Source organism: Peromyscus californicus, unplaced genomic scaffold (genome assembly GCF_007827085.1).
Source record: "Peromyscus californicus insignis strain IS unplaced genomic scaffold, ASM782708v3 Scaffold_4__1_contigs__length_199733344, whole genome shotgun sequence".
Lineage (NCBI taxonomy): Eukaryota > Metazoa > Chordata > Mammalia > Rodentia > Cricetidae > Peromyscus > Peromyscus californicus.
Window position 1 is genome coordinate 86,752,190 of NW_026294562.1, and position 20,236 is coordinate 86,772,425.

General features: G+C 41.4%; 1 pseudogene; it reads left to right on the plus strand.

Moving 5' to 3' along the window:
• The first annotated feature begins 8,021 nt into the window (after positions 1-8,021).
• LOC128094075 (nucleophosmin-like) lies at positions 8,022-8,754 on the plus strand (annotated as a pseudogene).
• Positions 8,755-20,236: the final 11,482 nt, after the last annotated feature.

Consider the following 20,236-nt stretch of genomic DNA (forward strand, 5'->3'; position numbering starts at 1 on the left):
AGAAGAGAAATCTGTGGTTGATAGTTTCTACACATACTAGCCAATTGTTCGAAACACTTGTACTTGGATAGAGGGGAGGCTTTGCCATTTCCATGGGTCTGAGGCATTGGGTCCTTGACATTGATATGGTCATATCAACAATACACACTAACTCAGGACTGCATCTGCTCCCCACAGCTTTTCATTCATCCCCCTACCCCATCTTAGTTTGGGTTTCTATCGCTGTGAAAAGACGACATGACCACGGCAACTCTTACAAAGAAAACATTTAATTGAAGGGGCTTGCTTACAGTTTCAGAGGTTGAGTCCATTGTCATCACAATGGGAAGCATGGCAGCATGCAGGCAGACATGGTGCTGAAGTAGCTGAGAGTCCTACATCTTGTAGGCAACAGGAAGTCAACTGACACACTGGGCAGTATCCTGAGCATGGAAACCTCAAAGCCTGCCCCCACAGTGACACACTTCATTTCCTCCTATAAGGCCACACCCACTCTAACAAAGCCACACCTCCTAATAGTGTCACTCCCTATGAGATTATGGGGGCCAATTACCTTCAAACTACCACACCCTCTAAGGAAACTGAGGCTCAAATAGAAAACTGTCTCTTGAAAAAAATTACTTAGCTAGAAAGTTGAATCATGAAAAGTTCATCTATCCCTAAACAGACCTGTTTTCCCAGCCCTGAGACTGTAGTGAGGCCAGGAATGTACCTGGGATAAGAAATTTAAGGTGTTGCTTACTCTTAGGTGCAGAACCCTGCACATACAGAACACAGAAAATGGATGCTTCTGTAAGATGGAGGAAGCATAGCACACTTGGTCATGCATACATCAGGTGAATGAGGCCTTATTCCACATCCTGGGTGCCTGGCATGCCTCACAGTGGCCTTGAAATGCTGTATAGTGATAGTCCCAAGGGAGATACTGGGCTGGTGCCCTGGGCCTGCAAGGGGATGCTGGCTCTTTCCTGGTGCAGGTGGGCTAATTAATAGCTATGTTCAAAAAAGACCCAGCTGCTGTTTTCCCGCAGAGCCTTAATCACTGGGCTTCACCTGTGGAGTTTCTCTAAATGACTTGCATGCATGTTTTTCAGTGGGGAAACAACTCCTCATGTTGTGAAAACATCCCAGAGGTGGCAGAGCCCCCAGCTAATTTCAAACCACACAGCTTCAGCCAGGTAGGAGAGCAGGCCAAGGAAATGCTGCTTCTGCCTGAATAGCATAAACCAGAGACCCACATTCAACAGAGGTTGGGGAGACACAGCACGGGGCACAGGCTATGAGATCAAACCACTCCATTATTAGCTGTCCCATCCTTTAGCAAGTGGCCCTCTCCTCCCTAGCTCAGTTCAGTTCATTTGGATTGAGAGCTCCTACAAGACTCAGGTTGGTCCCACTTCCTCATAGCAACAGTTGCTTAGCACTGTGTGTGTGTATGCGTGTGTGTGTGTGTGTGTGTGTGTGTGTGTGTGTGTGTGTGTGTGTGTGTGCGCACCTTGGGTAGAACACAAGATTCCATGCATGCAGATAAATACTTTATGATTGAACTACATCCCAATTTTACATTTCATTAAATAAATGTAATCTTCACAAAAGTCTAGCCTAAGTTTATAAATAACTCTGGCTATTTATAAATGACTCTGGTCAAAGACAAAATGTTTACAATGTTATAGCTGGAGTTCTAAATCAATGGTTTGAGCCCACACATTAGAAAAGGTTTTAAGATGATGATGATGATAATGATTATCATTACTGTTATTCAGGTATGAAGGCTCTGGCTTCTACTTTAATTGGTTCAGCATTGAGCCCTTAGGTATCAGGATGTTTTTAAAGAAATGATTTTTATTTGAAAGTTTTTTATAATAGTTTTTAAAATAATAACCTGAATCGTGATTTCTATTGAAATTTTATTATTCTTTTACCTACTTGGGTGTACTTTCAACTCTAGACTCTTTTTACCAAACAGTCAGCCTTGAAACCATATGTATAAGTGCCATTAAATGGACTCAATAGGATATATTTAGGAATATATATGTACATATGTGGTGGTTTTAATAGAAATAGCCCCCATGGACTCTTGTGTTTGAATGCTTGGCCCAAAGGGAGTGGCACTATTAGGACGTGTAACCTTGTTGGAGGAAGTGTGGCACCTTGTTGGAGGAAGTGTGTCACTGTGGGGGTGGGCTTGAGGTCTGATATGCTCAAGCTATGCTCAGTGTGGTAGACAGTTTATTTCCTGTTACCCACAGATCAAGATGTAGGACTCTCAGCTCCTCCAGTACCATGTCTGCCTGCATGCCACCATGTCCCACTGTAATGATAACGGATTAAACCTCTGAACTAAGAGTTACCATGGTCATGGTGTTTCTTCACAGCAATAGAAACCCTAACTAAGACAAAATGTGTGTGTGTATGTGTGTGTGTGTGCACACGCGTGCACACACATAGGCACACGTGTACATAAAATAACAATTGATGAAATGGAGGCCGTGAATTTGAAGGACAGCAGGAAGGAGTATATGGAAGGTTTGGGAGGGAGGAAATGGAAGGGAGAAATGTTGCAATGAAATTACAATCTCAAAACTAAACAAAAAAAGTATATATAATTACAGTATCAGGATTTTTTTAAAACTCCATCCTCTCTTGATGACTGTAGGTAATGTATAGCCAGGACTGAGAGGATTCTATCTCAGGTTGTTCTTTGATATGCTATATGCTACAAAATGCATTCTAAAAGGCTGGTCCTGGGTCTTCCTCTCTGTTACCACAACTGAATGTGCCAGGAATGCTCAGCATGGGGATAAAACAATAGTGTCATTCAATGCCTGTGTATGTTGCCTGTTCAGTTATTTAGCCTTATACATCAAGGTATATATAAATTTTACATAAATGCATTAAGATGACTAATATAAGCTTTCTGGGAGAGAGCTAGGCAGAGAGAGAGGGAAGAGAGAAAATGTAATTTCTTTCTTTTCAATTTTTCTCTCTTGACATGGTTCCTACCCTGTTACCATCCTTTCCTCTCCTGTGACCTACTCCATCACTCCATTTTGTGACACTCCCTTCCATCCTCACTTATTTCTAGACAGAGGTAAAGACTCATGGAAACGTAAGTCTGTATGTTCTCTTTTGGAATGATATCCTTCTTACTGTTCTCCATGTAGCTTTGCTCATTCCACAATGTCTTATAGAAAGCTCTCCAAGCCACTTAATGGAATCTTCTTTACTCCCTCTAATGGGCCACAGCGGACCTCAGATGGATATACCATCACGTAGTTGTTCCTGTAGGGAAGAGCATTCACTTTGCTTCCAATTTCTAAAAACAACACTACAACAATCACAAGGACAGCTGATGCTTGTGCCCACACTGTGGAGCACAGACACCCCTAGGTCACTTGCATTCTTTCCCTACACACACAACCCAACACACCAGGCAGGTATGCCTTGATACCACTAAACACTTTCTCCAACTGGGGAAGTCTGTCAGGAATGACTTGTGTCTTTCTTAGAGTTTACTATTGCTGTGAAGTGACACCACAACCACGACAACTCTCGTAAAGAAAACATGTAATTGGGTGACCCACTTACAGTTTTAGAGGTTCAGTCCATTATCATCATGATGGGGAGCATGGTGGCATGCAGGCAGACATGGTGCTGAAGGAGTAGCTGAGAGTCCTACATCTTGCAGGCCACAGGAAGTCAACTGACAGTCACACTGAGGTTAGCTTGAGCAAAAGAGACCTCAAAGCCCACCCCCACAGTGACACACTTTCTCCAACAAGGCCACACTTCTTAATAGTGCCACTCCCTTTGGGGGCCATTTTCTTTCAAACCACCACAACCTGAAAGACAGGTGTTAGAAACAGCCTGCAGCAGCATTCTCTGGACACACCACTGAACCTTGATACAGACTCAGATTTTCCCTTTCCTGTAAACCCTCTGAGCCCTTCCTTCTAGCTCATTCCCACCCCTCTGTGTCAGCCAGGGATACACAGAAACACTCTCTACCTGGGATCCCCAGTGGCTACACCAGGCTTTAGTTCAGGAAGGACATTTTCACTCTCCTTCCTTTCCTCCACTGCCATCTCTCCAGTCTCACCTCAGCCATGTAACAACAGGCTCAAACATGCGGCTTCTCCTACCTCAACTCTATCCACTGGAGAGCCCAACTCCGGGTACAAATCTAAAGTCCCCCAGCCCTTTCATCCCTGTCTCCCAGGTTATTCTTTGGCTTATTGCAATCTCCTTGCAGAAGCCCCTCCTCCTACCACATCTCCGACTCCCAAAGGACCTTGCCACTTGGTGTGGACAGAATCCCTTAGCTCTCTTCTGCAGCCCCTCTCCATCTTTTCTCCTAGCCCATCTCGATTCCTCTCTGCTACTACCCACCTACAGAAGCACTCTCTACCAGGCAACCCACAGCCACCTGCTGTGGGATGTTCTGTATGTCAAATTGCTCTGATTGGTCAATAAATAAAATACTGATTGGCCAGTGGCTAGGAGGAAGTATAGGTGGGACAAGGAGGAGAATAAAGCTGGGAAGTGGAAGGCTGAGTCAGAGACACTGCCAGCCGCCATGATGACAAACAGCATGTGAAGATGCCGGTAAGCCATGAGCCACGTGGCAAGGTATAGATTTATCGAAATGAATTAGTTTTAAGATGTAAGAACAGTTAGCAAGAAGCCTGGTACAGCCATACAGTTTGTAAGCAATATAAGTCTCTGTGTTTACTTGGTTGGGTCTGAGCGACTGTGGGACTGGCAGGTGAAGAGAGATTTGCCCTGACTGTGGGCCAGGCAGGAAAACTCTAGCTACAGCCACCACATTTTCCTAAGATCCAGAGAGAGCAAAGAAACCAAAAAATAAAACACACACCCAACAAGACAAGATCATATATCAACATCTAGAATCACCTCATTCATCCTAACTCCAGATGCCTAGAAAATGGCACAAAAACACAATCATTAACTGCTAAGACAACATGTCTCCACCAGAACCCAGTAACCCAACTACAAGAGCCTGAGAAATGGAATATAACTGAAGCAGAAGACAAGGACTGCAAAATAGCAACAGGGTATGAATAAATCCCTTAATGAAGCTTGTGAAAACACATTGAACTGAAATAATGAAAACCATTCAAAATGTAAAAGTAGAAATAGAATCACACATGTAAAACAAAACAAAAAATGAAACAAAAAAACTGAGATAAAACTGAAAGTGAAAAATTTAGGAAGTCAAACAAAAACCTCAGAGGTAAGCCTAACAAAACCTCAGAGGTAAGCCTCACCAACATAGTACAAAGACATGAAAAAGAGAATCTCAGGCACTGAAGATAAGGTACAAAAAATGGATACCTCAGTCAAAGAAAATATTAAGTCTAAAAGAAGAAAACAGGCACAAAATATTCAGGAAATCTGGAACACTATGAAAAGGCCAAATCTAAGAATAATAGGAATAGAGGAAGAAGAAGGGAATCCAAACCAAAGCCACAGAAAACGTTTCCAACAAAGTCATAGACGAAAATTTCCCTAACCTAAAAAAATAAGTGGCTATTAAGGTACAAGAAGCACACGGAACACCAATAGACAGGACCAGAAAAGAAATTTTCCATGACACATAATAGTCAAAACACAAAACATACAGAAGAAAGAAAGAATATTACATTTCCCACAAGGGAAAAAGACCAAGTAATATATAAAGGCAGAACTATTAGAATAACACCTGACTTCTCCATGTAGACTCTAAAATCCAGAAAAGCATGGAGGGGATGTTCTACAAATTCTTGAAGACCACAGAGGCCATCCCAGCCTGCAATACCCAGAAAAACTATTGATCTTAATAGCCAAAAAAAGAAAAGTATCCCACAATAAAACCAAATTTAAGAAGTATCTATCTACAAATCCAGCTCTACAGAAGTAGATAGAAGGAAAACTTCAGTCTAAAGAAATAAACCACATCCAAGAAAACACAAAGAATGAATAATCCCAGACCAGTTAATCAAAAGAGGGGGGAACCCACACCATAACAACAAACTAGCAGAAATCAATATAAACACTGTTCTGTGTTAACTCTCGAGAATAATGGTCTCAATTGTCCAATAAAAAGACACACACTCTAACAGATTGGATTTTAAAACAGGATTCATTTTCTGTTGCATCCCAAAAAGAAAAATACATCATACCATCAAGGATTGTTGCAAGATATTTGATCACACTGTGTGAAGATGTGTCTCTGTTTTACCTCATCAGCCTCAGGAGCCTTCTGATTGGTTTAATAAACACTGAATAGCCAATAGCTAGGCAGGAAAGGATAGGTGGGACTTCCAGGCAGAAATAGGAACTCTGGGAAGAATCTGAGGCATGCAGGATTCACCAGCTAGACATGGAGGAAATGGAATGTACAGTACTGAGGAGCGTAATGAGTCAAATGGCAGAACATAAATTAATATAAATGGGTTAATTTAACTTTTTTTTTTTATTTTTTTTTTTTTTGGTTTTTTTGAGACAGGGTTTCTCTGTGTAGCTTTGCGCCTCTCCTGGAACTCACTTGGTAGCCCAGGCTGGCCTCGAACTCACAGAGATCCGCCTGGCTCTGCCTCCCGAGTGCTGGGATTAAAGGCGTGCGCCACCACCGCCCGGCTTAATTTAACTTTTAAGAGCTAGTTGGGAACAAGCCTAAGCCAAGGCCAAGCTTTCATACTTAATAAGACATCTCCACATCATTATTTGGGAGCTGGTGCACCAAAGAAAGTCCAACTATAAAGGATAGACATTACTCAAGACAAAAGAATGAAAAAAATATACCAAGCTAATAGACCCAAGAAGCAAGCAAGTGTAAGTATTTTAATATCTGACCAAATAAACTTCAAACCAAAACTAATCTTAAGAGATAGGGAAAGACACTACATACTCATCACAGGAAAAATCCACCAAGAGAGTATTAACAATTCTATACATTTATACACCAAATACAAGGGCATGCAAGTTCATAAAAGAAACAGCTAAAATTACATATCACACATTGATCCTCACACAGTGATAGTAAGTGACTTCAATACCCCATTTCACCAATAGACAGGCCATCCAGACAATAACTAAACAGAAAAAATCTAGAGTTAAATGACATCATAAATCAAATGGACATACCAGATATTTATAGTACATTTCAACTAAACACAAAAGAATATACTTTATTCTTAGTAGCTCATGGAACTTTCTCCAAAATTGACTACATACTTGGACACAAAGCATGTCTCAACAGGTACAAAAAAATTGAAATGACACCCTGCATCCTATCTGAGCACCATGAATTAAAGCTGGATATCAACAACAACAGAGCATATACAAACTCATAAAAAGTTAACAACTCATTACTGGATGAAAAATGGGTCAAGACAGAAATTAAGAAGAAAAATTTAAAACTTCATAGAATTTAATGAAAATAAAAGCACAACATAATAAAACCTATAGGACACAAGGAAGGTGGTTCTAATGGGCAAGTTCATAGTACCAAGTGCCTACATAAAAAATTTGGAGAGATCTCATATTAGGAATTTAACATCATACCTGAAAGCTCTGGAATTAGAAGAGCAAATCATATTAAAAAAGAGTAGATGGCAAGAAATAATCAAACTCGGGGCTGAAATACAGAAACAAACAAAAATACAAAGAATCAATGAAATGAAGATTGGTTCTTTAAAAAAAAAAAACAGTAACATTGATAAGCCCTTAGCCAAATTAACTAAAAGATGAGGAGAGAAGATTAAAATTAACAAAATTAGAGACAAAGGGGGAGAAATATCAACAGATACTAAGGAATAGAAAATAAGGACATACTTTAAAAATCTGTACACCACCAAACTGGAAAAACCTTTAAAAATAAAAATAAAGGGCGTGATTCCATCCTGCGTGTCTGTTCTGAGGAGCAGTAGGCAGTTTCCTCCATCCGACTTCTCTCACACCGAAGTGCATGCCTCCACCTCATGGAAGACTCGATGGACATGGACATGAGCCCTCTCAGGCCTCAGAACTAACTTTTTGGTTGTGAACTAAAAGCTGACAAGGATTATCACTTTAAGGTGGATAATGATGAGAATGAGCACCAGTTATCACTAAGAACGGTTAGTTTAGGGGCAGGGGCAAAAGACGAATTACACATCGTAGAGGCAGAAGCAATGAACTATGAAGGCAGTCCAATTAAAGTAACACTGGCAACTTTGAAAATGTCTGTACAACCAACAGTTTCTCTTGAGGGCTTTGAAATTACATCACCTGTGGTCTTAAGGTTGAAGTGTGGTTCAGGGCCTGTGCACATTAGTGGACAGCACCTAGTAGCTGTAGAGGAAGATGCAGAGTCAGAAGATGAAGATGAGGATGTAAAACTCTTAAGAATGTCTGGAAAACGATCTGCTCCCGGGGGTGGTAACAAGGTTCCACAGAAAAAAAGTAAAACTTGACGAGGATGATGAGGATGATGACGAAGATGATGAGGATGATGAAGATGATGATTATGATGATTTTGATGATAAGGAAGCTGAAGAAAAAGTTCCAGTGAAGAAATCTGTACGAGATACCCCAGCCAAAAATGCACAAAAATCAAACCAAAATGGAAAAGACTTAAAACCATCAACACCAAGATCAAAGGGTCAAAAGTCTTTCAAAAAACAGGAAAAAACTCCTAAAACACCAAAAGGACCTAGTTCTGTAGAAGACATTAAGGCAAAAATGCAAGCAAGTATAGAAAAAACTCATTGAACAGTCCTGGGCACTACTGGTAAATTAAGCCCAAAGATGGGGAAAGAGGAAAAGGAGAAACAAATATAGTCCATACTAAGTACCATCAACAATCCAGACTGAAGTCTTCTATTTTAATCTCAATCCCCTTTCCTGATTGGCCATCCATTCCCCCCTTGCATGCTGGAAGCAATCTCTTATTTTCCTAAAGTGTTTTTCTTTCACTCTTGTGATGCAGAGAACTTTACTGCTTTCTACACTTGTGCATATGCCTCATCAATGACCATGTTTTAATACCTTTGTATCCTTAGCTGCTCAATAAATTTTTGAATGAATCAAAAAAATAAAAAAATAAAAATAAAAATAAAAAAAGACATGGATATATTGATATATGCAACCTTCCAAAATTAATTCAAGATCAGGTGAGCAATTTAAACAGATCCATAGCCCCTAGTGAAATAGAAGCTGTAATTAAAAGTCTCCAACCCCCCCCCCAAAAAAAAAGGCCAGGGCTAGACAGATTAAGCACAAAATTCTACCAGATCTTCCAAGAAGAACTAATGCCAATTCTCCTCAAATTATTTGCAAAACAGAAACAGAAGGAACATTTCCCAATTCTTTTTATGAGGCCAAAATTACCCTGATATCTAGACCACACGAAGACCCAACAAAGAAAGAAAATTACAGATCAGTTTTCCTTATGAACATATGTACAAAAATTCTTAATAAAATACATATAAAACAAATCCAAGAACACATCAAAAAGATTATCTACCATGATCAAATAGGCTTCATCGAGAGCCAAAGCCATATGATCATCTTACTAGAGGCAGAAAAGGCCTTTGACAGAATGCAACATCCCTTCATGATAAAATTACTGGAGAGACTAGGGATATGAGGAGCATATCTCAACAAAATAAAGGCAATATACAGCAAGCCCACAGCTAACGTCAACCTAAATGGAGAGAAATGCAAGGCATTTTCACTAAAATCAGAAAAAAAGATGAGGATGTTCACTCTCTTCATACCTATTCAATATGGTACTTGAAGTCTTAGCTATAACAGTAAGACAACTAAAGGAGACCGAGGGGATACAAATTGGAAAGGAGAAGTCAAAGTATCTCTATCTGTAGATGATGTAGTTGTATACATGAAAGATCCTAAAAACTCCACAAGGAAACTTCTACAGGTGATAAAAACTTTCATCAAAGTAGCAGGATATAAAAATTAACTCACAAAAATCAATAGCCTTCCTATATATAAATGATAAACAGACTGAGAAAGAAATCAGGGAAACAATACATTCACAATAGCCTCAAAAAAATCTTGGGATAATTCTAACCAAGCAAATAAAAGTCTTGTATAATAAAAACTTTAAGACACTGCAGAAAGAAATTGAAGAAGATATCAGAAGATGAAAAGATATCCCATGCACGTGGATTGCTAGGATTAATATTGTGAAAATGACAATCCTACTAAAAACAATCTACAAATTCAATGCAATTCCCATCCAAATTCCAACACAATTCTTCACAGATCTTGAAAAGACAATTTTCAGCTGCATATGAAAATAAATAACCCAGGATAGCTAAAATAATCCTAAATAATTAAAGAACTGCTGGTGGTATTACCATTCCAGATTTCAAGTTGCACTACAGACCTATACTAATAAAAACAGCACAGTATTAATTGCTTTTTATTCATTATTTTTATTACAGACAGGTTGATCAATGAAATCAAATTGAAGATCCAGACATAAATCCACATACCTATGAACATCTGATTTTTGACAAAGGAATCAGGAATACACACTGGAGAAAAGACAGCATCTTTGACAAGTGGTGCTGGTCAAATGGGATGGCTGCATGTAAAAGAATCCAAACAGATCCATACTTAATCTGCACAAAATGCAACTCTAAATGGATCCAAGAACCTCAACATAAGGCCAGATACCCTGAACCTGATACAAGAGAAAGTTGAGAACAGTCTTGAACTCTTTGGCACAGGAAAAGATTTTATGATCAGGACACAAATAGTGCAGGCACTAAACCCAACAATTAATAAAGGGACCTCATGAAACTAAAAAGCTCTTGTACGGCAAAGGACACCATCATTCAGGCAAAGAGGCAGCCTACAAAATAAAATTTTTACCAACTGTATATCCAATAGAGGGATAATACCTAAAATATATATTTTTAAAAAACTTTAAAAATGGACAAAAAGAAAACAATAAACCAATGAAAATTGGGATACAAAACCAAACAGAGACTTCCCAAAAGAGGAAATGCAAATGACTGAGAAACACCTAAAGAAATGTTCAACATCCTTAGTCATCAGAGAAATGCAAATCAAAACTACTTTAAGATTTCATCTTACACCAGTCAGAGTGGCCAAGATCAATAAACCAGATGACAGCTGATGTTAGTGGGGATGTGGAGAAAGAAGAGCACTTATCCATGGCTAGTGGGAATGCAAACTTGTACAACCATGACAGAAACCAGAGCAGCAGTTCCTCAGAAAACAAGAAAGAGATCTACACCAAGAGCCAGCTATACCGCTCTTGGCATATACATAAAGGATTCTATATCCTACTACAGAGACACTTGTTCATCAGTGTTAATTACTGCTCTATTCATAACAGCTACAAATTGGAAACAGCTTGGTTGTCCATCAGTTGATGAATGGATAAGAAAAATGTAGTACATTCTATTTATACAGTAGAATATTATTAAGTAGTTTAAAAAGTGAAATCCTCAGGTAGATGGATGGAGCTAGAAAAAGGCATCCTGAGTGAGGTAATCCAAATCCAAAAGGAAAATATGGTGTATTTGCTTCTATGAAAATGTTTACTTTTAAACCTTTGATAGGAATGCTACAATTCCTATCAAAGGTATATAACCACAGAGGTTAGGTATAAAATAAAGGACTAGGGGTAGAGAGGATCTCCCAAGTAAGAGGAAATAGTCTATATAGTTATGGAGAGACATGGGGAAGACTAGAACAGAAGAATTAAATGAGTGGGGAGAGGGAATAAGGTAGGGAATACAGGGGGGAAAAAACTAACACTAAGGGTCATTTAAGGAGTCATCTGGAGACCTACTAATATAGAAGCTTGAGCTGTTGCCAAGGCTATTGGTTCTTCTCCACAAACTGCTGTTAAAGGCTTATTCCTGAAGTCAACACCTATATATCTCATTGAACATGGAGAAGCCGAGCTGGTGCTTACCTAGATCCTTCACCTCTGCTATCTAGTGTGTGTGATGCTGGAGGGTACTCTGAATGCTACCAGAGGAGAAAGGTCAATACCAACCCAGCTACCAACTCTTTGATCTACAACAATGACCTGCCTGCATGACACACTGGTGCAGTAGTGGCACAAAAGCTGTGGGAGTAACCAACCACTGTCTGATTGGATTTGAAGCCCAGTCCACAAGATGAAACACATGCCTAACATTCCTTGAGTGTCCAAGAACCTGTGACTAAATTGCCCATAGGCCTAGGGGGGAACCAAATACTACTATTCTGCTAAAGGAATTGAGCAATGAAATTACTCCTAATGACATTCTGCTATACCTATGGATCAGTGTCTTGCTCAGTCAACATCAGAGAAACTTCCTCTTACAGTAGATAGATGGGAAGTAATACAGAGACCCACAACTGGATGATGTGCAGAGAGTGAGAGGCCTTGGAACACTCAGTGCTAAATGGGATGTCTCCATCAAACTCCTCCTCTGAGGGCTCAGGAAGCTATGTGGAAGACGAGGCAGAAAGATTGTAAGAGCAAGAGGGGATGGATGACATAAAGGAAATAGTGTCTTCTAGACACAACAGGACCTGACACACAGAGACTATGACAGAATACATAAGGCCTTTACAAGTTCAAGACAGATTGAGTTTCAACACTGAGAGGGGGAAGTGGACACCATCTCCCATTCCTCCATGAGAAGATATCTCCAGTTGACAATCACTTACAAAAGAAAAATCAGTCTTTTCTAAGAGAGTCTCACTGGGTATATAAACCACACTTAAAGACAGACTTCATGGCCAGTAGTAGATAGATGGCCAAGAAAAAATGAACTCAATGGTATTTTTGTAGATTTTTTTGTCTCAGTTTTTGCTTTGTTGGGGTATTTTTTATGTTACTGGTCTTTTGCTTGTATATTATGATTTATGCTTTTGTGTTTCTATGATGTGGGGGGGGTCTGTGTGTGTGTGTGTGTGTGTGTGTGTGTTTCCTGTGATTTTTTTCACTGTATTCCTTTAAATTCTTGTTTGTTTGATTTTTTTCCTGTTTGTTTTCTACAAAGAGAGAGAAAGAGAAGAAGGCATGGTGTTGAATGAGTGGAGAGATGGGGAGGATCTTGGAAGAGATGGAAGAGGAAACTATTATCAGAATGTACTGTATGAATTTTCAATTAAGAAGAAAGAAAGGAAGGGAGGGAGGGAGAGAGAAAGCCTGCAGAGTCTGTGTCAGAGCCAAGCACATGCATGGCTGTGGCCAGGCTACCTCTGGCCAGCCCCATTCCCAGCACAGCTCTGGCAGAAAGTTCTTCAATATCATCATTAACAACTCATTGATCCAATTACACTTCTTTCTGTTCCACTTCAGAATTACAATCTCTCGTTTCCCCTGGAGGAGCTCAGATAGATTCCCAATGATTGTCAGATCAGGCGTGCTTGACAGACCCAAACGCTCATCTAACCTGGTCATTGGGATGAATTCATCTGGTTGGTGTGTCAGACCTCATTCCCATTGGAACTGCCAATTTCTTCAGCTTCTTTGTTTTCCTGGTGAGATTCAGGAACACAGGCCAGCTTGGTTCAACCCAAGCTACCACCGTCATCCTGTGGTCTTGCCATATAGTAGGCACTCAATAAATAACTACTGAACTGAAAATTGCCCAAGAGACCATGTACTGGGGCTTAAAGCACACCAACTTGGCTAAATAAAAGGAAGTTTCTACAAAGGTCTCATCGTAGGATGGGCTAAGATGGAAGCTAAATTTTAAATCCAAAACCATGTACAAAATGAAAATAAACACTAGAATAAGAAAAAGTCAAGACCTGGAATGACAGCTGAGGGTACACTAAAAGGAACTGAGAACACATTTAAAGTCAGTGGGCAGGATAAGTAAGATAAGATATAAATAGCTAAGGACCAAAATGGTGGTTGCTCCCTACAAATACCTACCATGGGTCAGGCACTGTGCTAAGTGCTGAGGATACAGTGATGTGCAAATCATGATTTCAGCCCTCTGGTGTCCATGCTCTTATGGGGGAAATGTCAGAAGACCAATACTGGAGTTCAGTCCCAACCTATCAAAGGGTCCCTTGAAGGGGGGAGTGAGGAACTGAGAAATGCTAGATAGGAAGTATAGAAGTAGACGAAGAGAAGGATAAAGACACAGGATAGCTTCATGAGGGCCTTGGTCAATACCCAGAAGCCTCAAGTTTATTTCTGATGGGCATTTTATACACTAGCAAGGAGAGAGGCAGAGGATATCCCCCTTTCAAGATCAAAGCACAACCACCAACCAAGTGTAGACCCTTCAAAACACCTGGTAACCACACCCCATGGCAAAGCATCTTGTGATTAGGCCTTGAAGGAAGACACCTGGTAACCATGCCTTTGCACCCTGTTATGCAGCCTTGGAGAGCAACATAAACTCTGACTCTCTGACCTTGAGTCACACCACAAGTTGGAATCTTTGTGGGCTCCCACAGGGAAATACAGGCATAAACACACAGCAACACAGAGCCAATGATAAGGCAGAGTTATGCAAAGGCTTCCTAGAGCAGGTGGGTAAAGCAGAATTAGTGAAGCAAATGATATATATTCTGTCAGGCAAGGATTGTGTGTCCCTGTGGTCACCTCAACCTGTTGCTTCTACCTTGAGGCTCCTTGGGAATGAGACTATGTCCATAACCATGTCCCTGAGAGCCATCAAGCCTGGAGTCTTCTATCACTTATGCTGTTTCTTCTTTCTGGGTAGCACTGCCCTGTCCCTCATCTGCAAAACCATTATTGCCACCTCTCACCAAGACATAGCCCAAATACCATCTCTAAGACACATTTCTACCTGCTCTCTGTTTCTCTCTCTCTCTCTGTGTCTCTCTGTCTCTCTCTCTCTGTCTCTGTTTCTCTCTCTGTCTCTCTCCCTCTCTCTCTCCCTCTCTGTCTCTCTCTGCTCTGTCTCTGTCTCTCCATCTCTCTGTCTCTCTCCCTCTCTCCCCCTCTGTCTCTCTCTGTCTCTGTCTCTCCGTCTCTCTGTCTCTCTGTCTCTCTCTGTCTCTCTGTCTCTCTCTCTGTCTCTCTCCCTCTCTCTCCCTCTCTCTCTCTCTCTCTGTCTCTCTGTCTCTCTCTCTGTCTCTCTCCCTCTCTCTCCCTCTCTCTCTCTCTCTCTGTCTCTCTCTGTCTCTCTGTCTCTCTCTCTGTCTCTCTCCCTCTCTCTCCCTCTCTGTCTCTCTCTGTCTCTGTCTCTGCATCTCTCTGTCTCTCTGTCTCTCTCTGTATGTATGTATGTATGTATTCATTCCCCTCCCCCCTCTACCACCCTTTCTTCCAATAACATTTTTGTTCTTCTCTTACAGTACATAGCACTCTTGACACACTCTATTATGATTACTTATGTATTTGTTTTATCTTCTCTCCTTCTCTATAAACTCTGAACTCCACTGGAGCAGAAAATGCTTATCTTAAGCACCTTTGTGTTCCTGGAAGTGATATGTGGGAGGCAGGTGCACAACACGGGGAGAGTGGGGATTATGCTTCCCAGATTCCTCATAGGTAGAAGGAAGCTGCTGAACAGCACAGCTAGAATCAGTGGGCAGGTGCTTCCAGAAGGCCTAATGACCTAACAGCTGGAATTGGCTGCTTGATGGAGTTAAGAATTTCCCATCACTACAAACAGGATGACCTAAGATACATCCTTCAAAGGCCTGTCTCTAAGGCCCTACTTCCATCAGCTGGACTCTAACTCCTAAATCTTGTAAAGTGGTGCCACTGGGAAAGGAGGGGATTCAAAACATGATGAGACTGGGGTATTGCTCATTGGGTAAAGCACTTGGCACACAGTGGGAAGGTCTGAGTTCAGATCCCCAGCATATATGTAATCTCAGTGCTCCAAAGGTGAGATTCAAGGTAGAGACAGGAGAGTCCCTGGAGCTCTCAGGCCAGCTAGCCTGAGAGTACATAGCCATGAACAGTCAGAGACCTGTCTCAAACCAGGGGGAATGTGAGGACCGATACCTGGGGTTATCCTCTAACCTGAACACACGGACTGTGATGCATGCAAATCTGCACTCACACACATGCACACACACATATAGGTACATACAGGTTTTTAAAGCATGACCCTGTAGGAGGACAATTCAGATTCAAATTTTAATACCCCATGGCTTCTAAGCTCCACCAGGTTGCTGTAATAGAGACTGGCTGCAGAACAAGCCAAGATAATTCAGCCTCACTACATTGTGAGATAAGAATAAAGGTAAACTGCCTTCAGTGTGACCACTCCTGGTTAAATGACACCACAGACATTTAATAGATTAGTAAATATTTAATGAACTGAAGTCAATGAAAAGAGATCCGTTCTTAGGGAGATGACAGTACACCATGAATGAGGATTACAATTGACCTGATTCTGAATATCTGAAGTCTGATTAAAAAGTTTGATCTCGGACTGGAGTGGTGAATCAGTGGGTGAAGTGCCGGCTATGTGGGCACAGCGACCTAAGTTTGGATCCCTAGCACCCACATAAGAGTCTGGGTACAGCAGGGAACAGCGAGTATCCCAGCATTGGGGAGGCAGAGACAAGGAAAATCATTGGAGCTCACTGCCCAGCTAGGCTAGCTGAATCACTGGACTCCAAGTTCAATGACAGCCCCTGTCTCTAAACATAGAGTGGAGAGGAAGACACTAGTGGCCAGTGGCTCTCGGTGCTTCAGTCTGTGACTCTGTTCCTTAACCCCTGAGACATACCCCAATGTGTTGTCTTCCCTCCCACCGAGTCTTCCCCGATGTTCCCTCTGCTGCCATTGCTCCTTTCTGCTTCTTGGGCTCTTTCCCACCTGACCTTTCAGACTCCTTCTTGTTCTACTTACTCATGCAGAATTATCCATTTGTTCATGCTTCTTCATATTCTTGCTGTTTTTGCTGTGGATGTGAGTAGTAAATGTTATTATTGTCACACAGACACACACACACACACACACACACACACACACACACACACACACCCTTTGACATTTTCTTATACACAAGTTCCCCATGTCTTCATGTCCATCTTCAGAGTGTGAGAACCCACTTGCTCTGCAGGTGTGCATAGACAGGAATGCCAGGGAATTCATGTCCCCCAGAATCAGCCTTCACCCAATGTTACAAACTGAGTTATGAAAAGGCTCATATGGTGGAGGCTTGTCTCCAAATCAACGTTCAGAGGTCAGGCTTTGGGGAGGCCATTGGATATGAGTGTTGTGCCTTAACTGATGGTATAATGCATTGATAGATTCGTCTTTGGGTGGCTTTATTGGTGTGGAGAGAAATAAGCAGAGCCTAGCTGGAAGAGGTAGGTCAATGAGGTGAGGGGGAATGGCCTTGGAGGCAATGTCTTATTTCTGATGGTTCTTCTTCCTTTCCATATACATCCTAGTCACCATGTGAACAGCGTTCCTTTCCCTCAACTCAGGCCCACAGCAATGGAGCCAGTTGGCCATGGGCTGAATCCTATGAAACTGTCGACCAAAATATACCTTCCCTCCTTGTCATAGCTTGAATATGAAATGTCCCCGCAGACTCATGAGTTAGACGCTTGATCCTCAGCAAGTAATTCTGGTTTGTTTTTGTTTTTGTTTTAAGATTCTGGAAACTTTGGATGGAGGCCTAATCAGAGGAAATCACTCAGAAGGTGCCTATGAAGGTTGAGCCTATACCGGTGTCTTCTTCGATTCTTGTTCATCATGAAGTAAACAGCCTCCTTCTCCACATGGTCCCACCAAGATGTTCTACCCAAGCATGTGGGACCAAATTATTGTGAACTAAACCCTCTAAAGCAATGAGCCAAAATAAATCTCTCTTTCCTCTTGTAAATTGATTTTCTTAAGTAGTTTGTCAGTGATGTAAGGTGTCTAACAGCCTATTATGGGCAGTAAGTACTCTAGCCCTTCACCCCAATATGAGATACTGTAAAATATGCTGTTGTCCATCTTCCTGACTGAGTGAGCCAAAGTTCACCCCTGCCCACAATGTTTATTGTCATGCACTTGTTTGGGATTTTTCTTGGAAAACTGTCCTAACAGATTGGTTTATAACGAGTTTCTCACTTCAGGCCCTACTTCTGGGACCTATGTCTAACAGCTTCTGCATGACACACCTCCAGTGACACCTATGTCCTGTTCTCATGCTCCTGTGCAAGCCCCTCACTCTGATATGATGAGTTTCTAAATCTAAAGGTTATGGATGTCACTTCCATCACTAGGAGGGAAAAGATTTTGACTTCCATCCTGCCAAGCAGACTCATTGTCTCACCTTGAGTGTGCTGATAATATGAACTGACATAATGGAGACCCACATGTCAGGGAGGCATAAGTAGGTTCAGCCACAGCTAAACCATGAGCCAGATGGATGCTGTGGTAAATGCTAGTAATGCTGGTTGGTTGCCTTTAACTGTCAACTCAACACAATCTGGAATCACTTAGGAAGAAAGTCTTAATGAGGGGTTGTCTAGATATGGTTAGCATGTGAGCATGTCTGTGGAGGATTGTTTTGATTGAGCTAATTGGGTGGGGAGACCCACCCATTGTGGTTAGCACCACTCTGTAGGTTTGGGTTTGGAACTGTGTAAGTGTAGAAAGAAGGCTGAGCAGAAGGCATGCATGTGTTCACTCTCTGCTCTTGACTGTGGTTGTCATGTGACTAGCTGCTTCACATTCCTTCCTTGACTTCCCTGCAGTGTTAGACTGCAATCTGGGATTGTGAGCTAAAATAAACCCTTTGTATCCTAAATTCCTTTTTGTTGGGGTATTTTATTGGAGCAAAAGAAATGGAAACAGACAGCTACTGTTAAGTTAGCTTGAGTACGCATTCTTCCTGTGTTGAGGCTTCAGACAAGAAACCTCAACATTGACCTGACCTTTGACTACAGTTTTGTGCAAAACCGTAAGACAGAAGTCTTGCAAGCTCACAGCCACACTCCTGACCCACAACTGTGAGAGGGTGACAGTGTTGTTTGAAGTTGCTGAGTTCTGGTGTGAGTTGATATGTAGCAAAAAGTGATGGATCCAGTATCTCTAATTCACAAACGTTTCCCCTGACATCTCCAGAAAGCAACCTCTATGTCCTCTCCATCCTGGTCTTCATTACCCTAAAGTCATGCCTCAGTCACTTTTATCCCCTTGAATCCCCTACTTGACAGAAGAAGGGAAGACCTTTGGGAAAGAAAATTCTGTGTGTGTATGTGCATCTGAAAGCCAGAGGTCAACCTTGTGTGTCTACCTAGATCTCTCTCCATCTTGCTTTTTGAGACACGTTCTTTTACAGGGACTCAGGGCTTAACAATTCAGCTAGAGTGATGGTGTGCCCCAGAGAACCTCCTGCCACTCCAGCACATTCCACCATGCCTGGCTTTTTTTTTTTTTTTTTACATAAGTGCTGGGGTTTCAAATCCAGTCCTCATTCTTGCACAGCCAGCGCATCATTGATGACTCCCACGGCATTTTTATTCATAACCTAAGCACAGCATCCGGTATATAGTAGATATTTAATAAGTGTTGACCAAAGCAATTAATTTGTTTATTGTTTAGCCCATGAAATTTTGGCCAAATGTCTCCCTATAACCCATCATTTTGGGGGTACCTAAATCGAGGTAAGAGAAGGCCTCGGTATCATCAAGGGCTTCACTCTCTGCTCCCCTTACATCATCATCTAAGCATCTCCTTCATTGCTAGCAGCAGGGTGTGTATCAATTTCACATTTACACTTCCTCCCATCTGTTCGATTCATCTGCTGGACAGTCACTCACTGCCACTTCAGAGCAACAGGGAATTCACTCTTCCTTTCATACCCTTCTGGGAAGCCCAGGAAAATTATCTTTGATTGATGTGATTTCTTCTTTGGGTCCTAATGACAAAATTACAGTAAAATCCAGCCTGGCTTTGCACCATACTTAGAGGAAATCTGCTCAGCTTTTGTCTGCCAACCATAGCAAGAATGATTAAGCAGGGTTCTGTGCACATTGGTAGGTGACTGGGGTAGCTTTTTATCACCCTGGTTAGCACAGGAATAAAACTAAAATTCCCACTCATTCCTCCCTTTATTACTTGGGAAAATTTTATATGCTAGTCCATTCTGAGACTATCCATAAATTACCCCAAAAGATATGGCGCCTGCCTATGAGAGATAAATACCTTGCAGGCTTAAGAATCATGTATTCTGAGATTAAAGATATAACAAGATGTTTGGTTGGGCAGAGATCTTTGACAGGTGGGATCTTTTATTTTCAAATT